Source organism: Phoca vitulina, unplaced genomic scaffold (genome assembly GCF_004348235.1).
Source record: "Phoca vitulina isolate PV1807 unplaced genomic scaffold, GSC_HSeal_1.0 scaffold9, whole genome shotgun sequence".
Classification (NCBI taxonomy): Eukaryota; Metazoa; Chordata; class Mammalia; order Carnivora; family Phocidae; genus Phoca; species Phoca vitulina.
In genome coordinates this window covers 64,618,040-64,623,707 of record NW_022589712.1, presented here as the reverse complement: position 1 = coordinate 64,623,707, position 5,668 = coordinate 64,618,040, and the positions used below count along the sequence as shown (strand labels likewise).

Here is a 5,668-nt window from a genome sequence, read left to right as displayed (position 1 = left end):
AGATGCTTTGAAGTCTTAGTACTCTATATCCTACGTCTGGGAATATTAAGAGAGGGTTTCTATTGACTGATTTTAACCTGAATATGGGTTATAATTCCCAGTTTCTTTACAGATATCATATTTTTTATTGAAAATTGGACATTTCAGATAATTTTTGTAGCAACTCTGGATTCTGAGGGCATTTTTGAAGGTTGTTGTTAGTACTTTTTGTTTGTTTCTGTGTTTCCTAACTTGCCTAGGCTAAATCTATAATATGTATCTCCTGCAGTGCGGGGCCACTGAAATCTATTCAGATTTTAGTTTGTTTTTAATTTTTGTTTTATTTTGCTTTGTGTTTGTTGTTGTTGTCATTCTAACTTGTAAGCCTACTTTTAGAAATTGACCTTCATGTCCACAGATTAGTAGTCACTGGATGATTTGACAGAGATTGTGTTTAAATGCCAGAGCTGACAGTTTTCCCCAGCTTTGGGTGGTGGCCAATGGTGGACTCCATCTTCCCATCCAGAGGGTAAGGCAGCATAAACAGAGCCAGGCACCCCATGCCCCACCACCTGCAGCCTCCTGCCTCTTGCCTCAGCACCCAGATGTAGGCCATCAGGTGTCTGGTGGTAGGAGACAGATCTGTAGGTAAATCTTGCCTACTGATCAGTTACACAACCAATGCATTTCCTGGAGAATATATTCCCACTGTCTTTGACAACTACTCTGCCAATGTTATGATAGATGGAAAACTGGTGAATTTGGGCTCATGGGATACAGCTGGATAAGAAGATTATGAGTGATTACGTCCCCTATCCTATCTGTGAACAGATGTATTTTTTTTTTTAAGTTTTTATTTAAATTCTAGTTAGCTAACATATAGTGTAATATTGGTTTCAGGAGCAGAATTTAGTGATTCATTATTTACATATAATAACCATTGTGCATCACACAAATGCCCTCCTTAATAATCACCCATTTAGCCTGTCCCCTGCCTAACTCCCCTCCAGCAACCGTTTGTTCTCTATAGGTAAGGTTTGCCTTAAGGTTTGCCTCCCTCTCTCTATCTGCTTCCCCTATGTTCATGTATTTTGTTTCTTAAATTCCACATATCAGCGGGATCATGTGATACTTGGCTTTCTCTGATGGACTTATTTTGCTTAGCATAATACACTCTAGCTCCATCCTTGTCATTGCACATGGCAAGATTTCATTCTTTTTGATGGCTGAGTAATATTCCATTGTAAATATGTTTGTGTGTGTGTGTGTACCACATCTTCTGTATCCATTCATCAGTCAGTGGAATTTTGGGCTTGCTTTTGCCATAATTTGGCTATTGTTGATCATGCTGCTATAAACATTAGGGTGCATGTGCTCCTTCAAATCTGTATTTTTGTATCCTTTGGGTAATACCTATAGTGCAATTGCTTGGTTGTAAGGTAGTTCTACTTTTAACTATTTGAGGAACCTCCCTACTGTTTTCCAGAGTGGCTGCACCAGTTTGCATTCCCACCAACAGTGTAAGAGGGTTCCCCTTTAGAGAAAGGGGGCAAACATCCTCATCAACATCTGTTGTTTCCTGTGTTGTTAATTTTAGCCATTCTGACAGGTGTGAGATAGTATCTCATTGTGGTTTTGATTTGTATTTCCCTGATAACGACTGATGCTGAGCATCTTTTCATGTGTCTGTTAGCTATCTGTACGTTTTTTTTGGAAAAATGTCTGTTCATGTCTTCTGCCCATTTCTTAACTAGATTATTTGTTTTCTGGGCGTTGAGTTTGATTTCTTTATAGATTTTGGATACTAACCCTTTATCAGATGTGTCATTTGCAAATATCTTCTCCCATTCCATAGGTTGCCTTTTAGTTTTGTTGTTTCCTTTGCTGTGCAGAAGCTTTTTATCTTGATGCAGTCTTAATAGTTCATTTGTGCTTTTGTTTCCTTTGCCTCTGGAGATGTGTCTAGTAAGAAGTTGCTATGACAGAGGTCAAGAGGTTGCTGCCTGTGTTCTCCTCTAGGATTCTGATGGCTTATTGTCTCACATTTAGGTCTTTCATCTGTTTTGAATTTGTGTATGGTGTAAGAAAGTGGTCCAGTTTCATTCTTCCACATGTTACTATCCAGTTTCCCAACACCATTCGTCAAAGACACTGGTTTTTTTTTTTTTTTCCACTGAATATTCTTTCCTACTTTGTTGAAGATTAGTTGACCATATAGTTTCTGGGTTTTCTATTCTTTTCCATTGACCTATGTATCTGTTTTTATGCCAGTACCATACTGTCTTGATGACTACAGCTTTGTAATATAGCTTAAAGTCTAGAATTGTGATGGCTCCAGCCTTGCTTTTCTTTTTCAAGATTGCTTTGACTATTCAGGGTCTTCTGTGGTTCTACACAAATTTTAGGATTGTTTGTTCTAGCTCTGTGAAAAATGTTGGTGGTATTTTGATAAGGATTGCATTAAATGTGTGGATTGCTTTGGGCAGTATAGACATTTTAACAATATTTGTTCTTCAAATCCATGAGCATAGAATGTTTTTCCATTTAAAGAGATGTATTTTTTTAACAGATGTATTCTTAATTTGCTTTGCTCTTGTGAGTCCTGCATCTTTTGAAAATGTTGGAGCAAAGTAGTGCCCTAAAGTGTGACCACTACTGTCCTAACACTCCCAACATCCTGGTGGGGACTAAACGTGATCTCAGGGATGACAAAGACATGAATGAGAAACTGAAGGAGAAGAAGCTGACTCCCATCACCTACCCATAGGGTTTGGCCATGGCTAATATCAGTGCTCTCAAATACCTGGAATGCTCAACTCTCACACAGCAAGATCTCAAGACAGTATTTGATGAAGCTAATGGAGCAGGTCTCAGCCTCCCTCCCATCAAAAAGAGGAAGAGAAATGCCTGCTGTTGTAAATGTCTGGGGCCCTCTCCCGCCCTGTCCCCCTTGGAAACTTTGGTATGCTTTGCTCAATAATGATGGAGGCTTTGCCTCAATGCCAAATTTTTGTTACAGATTAGTTTTTCCATAAAACCATTTTGAACAACAACAACAAAAAGCCTGGAGCCAAGTAAGACTTATATGTTGTGTGTATAGTGTGTATAAGATGAGAAAGAACATTCAATGTATAAGCCATTTATATATCTGTCCTGGTTTTTACCTGCTACTGGACTTTTTGAGTTTCCAGGGTCTATATGCACAAGCTCATGATATGACAAGAGTATTTAAATAGCTCAGGGCCTTTCCAGTCTACTCTCCTGGAAGGCCTTTTTGGTTCTTGTGCAGAACAACACTAGGAACATGCTTGCCCAAACCCAAAAGAAATACCTGACTACTGGAGCAAGGCAATGGCTATCCCTCAGATGCTACTTCCAAAATGTAATTTTCTCAGGAAATAATGAGCCCTTTTGTCCCTGGCAAAGAAACTACTGGTCCTCATGGCCTATGCTGCCTTGGCAGAACTTCTACATTGCCCAAGATGGGAGTAGGGAGGTGGGATCAGCTCTAGGTCAGAAGGACAAATTCTCATTCTTCTTGCCTCAAGTTCAACAATTTTCAAATATAAATGCTTGTCAGATTGTTTAGTAAATTTCCAAAGTCCTGAAATAGTTGTTTTAATCACACTCATTTTATAGTTACTGTTTGGGGAGTATCTCATTCATCCATAGCCATAAGTTCCCTATAGTCTCTTTCATGAGCATAATAAGCAAGAAATAGAGCAGAAGCTCATGAGCAGAAAGAATAAGAAAACATATGTGTTTATTTTTAAAACAGTACAAAATCGTCAAAATAAAATAATTCAATGACCTTGCCATATTTTGGGTTTCTATATGAAAATCTATATACTCTAATTAACTTCCTATTATTATATTTTTATAAATTCCAGGCTAGAATATTTTACTAAACCAATTCTTTATTAAGCAACTCATTATGTGTATTTTAGCTCTCCTTTGTTCAGTTCTTAAATAGTAAATCTTTTATTTATTTACTGAACTTTTACTATTTTCTAATAAATTCTAAATGTTGTTCTATGAAGTTAGAAAACAACAGTGACAAAGATGCAGATTTTATATGCAGGGAAATCATAATCTAAGGGAGAAGCTAAACATTTGAAGCCCATTAAAATATTAGTTGATAGCAAAGAAGATATATTATTTGACCTTCACAATACCTTCAGTAGAAAATTTTTATTTCACAAAAGGTGTTCTGTTGCCTTTGCCACCTTCTGCCCAACATACTTTCATGTAAGCAGCATCTATTGGTCCCCTGTGTGTTCAGAGAGAAGCACAAAAAACTATAAGGTTTTAGAAAGCAGCATCAATAAATCTTCTGGAAGCCACTATCTTTTCTCAAAGTCTTCCTTCTTTCCCAGAGCTTTCAGTACACCCCTCCCCTGATTCTCCTGAATCCCCTAAGCCTTGGTGTTTTCTAAAATCTTAATTGAGTACTTAAAAAACTAAAAGTGAAACTACATCTTTTTAAGACAAAAACATTTCCAACTTTTTGTGATTAATACCAAGAAAACACAGTAGATTTTCATAAAAATCAACTGAACAATTGTTCTTTCATTGTCATTTCCAAGGAAATAAATGTCAAAGTGTGGTTTTATAGTGAAACACAGCAATAACCCATAAATTTCCCAGTGAAAGCAGCTCTATAGGGTAGATTCATGATGAGATGAAATGAAAGAAGCAGGATTAAGCAACAGTCAACTGATATTAAAATGTCAAACACAAGGTGAAAATAATCCTTTGATTGAAGATAGTACAGTTTGTGGAATTCACATGTTTTCACAAGGATGAACAACTATTTCAATAAAGATATTTTCTTTCATTTATTTGACAAGATTCTGTACTGATGAATAAGTTGAGAAAAAAGGAAAGGAATACCAATACTTGCCTCCTGTAAAAGTCAAAATAGGTTAATTTATGCTATGATAATAAACTAACTCCAAATTCTCAGCGGCTTAAAGCAACAAAAAGTTACTTATTTTTGCTGCAGGTTCCATGCAGGGCAGTGACAAAGTCTCTGTTCATTATAGCCACTGAGGCTGATGGAAGCTCAGTTTTAACATGCTTCCACAATCACCAAGACACAGGGAGGCGACACAGTAAATTGTGCATTGATTGTTAAAGCTCCTATCTGAAAGTGACATGCATATTTCCATTTCTTACTTCTTTGAGCAAAAAAAAAGTTACATGGCAATTCCTAACTACAAGAGCAAGAATGTGAAATCCTTCCAGCTACCTAGAAGTACAACCAGAATATTTGTGAGCAGCCCTACCTACTACCTCTGCTCTTCATGCAATCTACAATTTAATGAGGTAAATTAGACATCTATTCCTATGTCATTATAAAAAGAGATATAAGAGCCAATGAGCAAAATGATAAAAATACAAAGGTAATGACAATAAAAATGTTTAAATAATGTCTAAGTTTGGGGTGCTTGGGTGGCTCAGTCGTTAAGTGTCTGCCTTCGGCTCAGGTCATGGTCCCAGGGTCCTGGGATCTAGCCCCGCATCAGGCTCCCTGCTCTGCGGGAAGCCTGCTTCTCCCTCTCCTACTCCCCCTGCTTGTGTTCCCTCTCTCGCTATGTCTCTCTTTGTCAAATAAATAAAAAAGTAAATAAAATAAATAAATAAATAATGTCTAAGTTTTATCAATTTATTATTTTGCCAGTCATCA

The 5,668-nt window shown here is 37.2% G+C and overlaps 1 pseudogene; it reads left to right on the top strand.

The window, feature by feature from the left end:
* The first annotated feature begins 584 nt into the window (after positions 1-584).
* On the top strand, positions 585-2,959 carry LOC116634289 (annotated as a pseudogene).
* Positions 2,960-5,668: the final 2,709 nt, after the last annotated feature.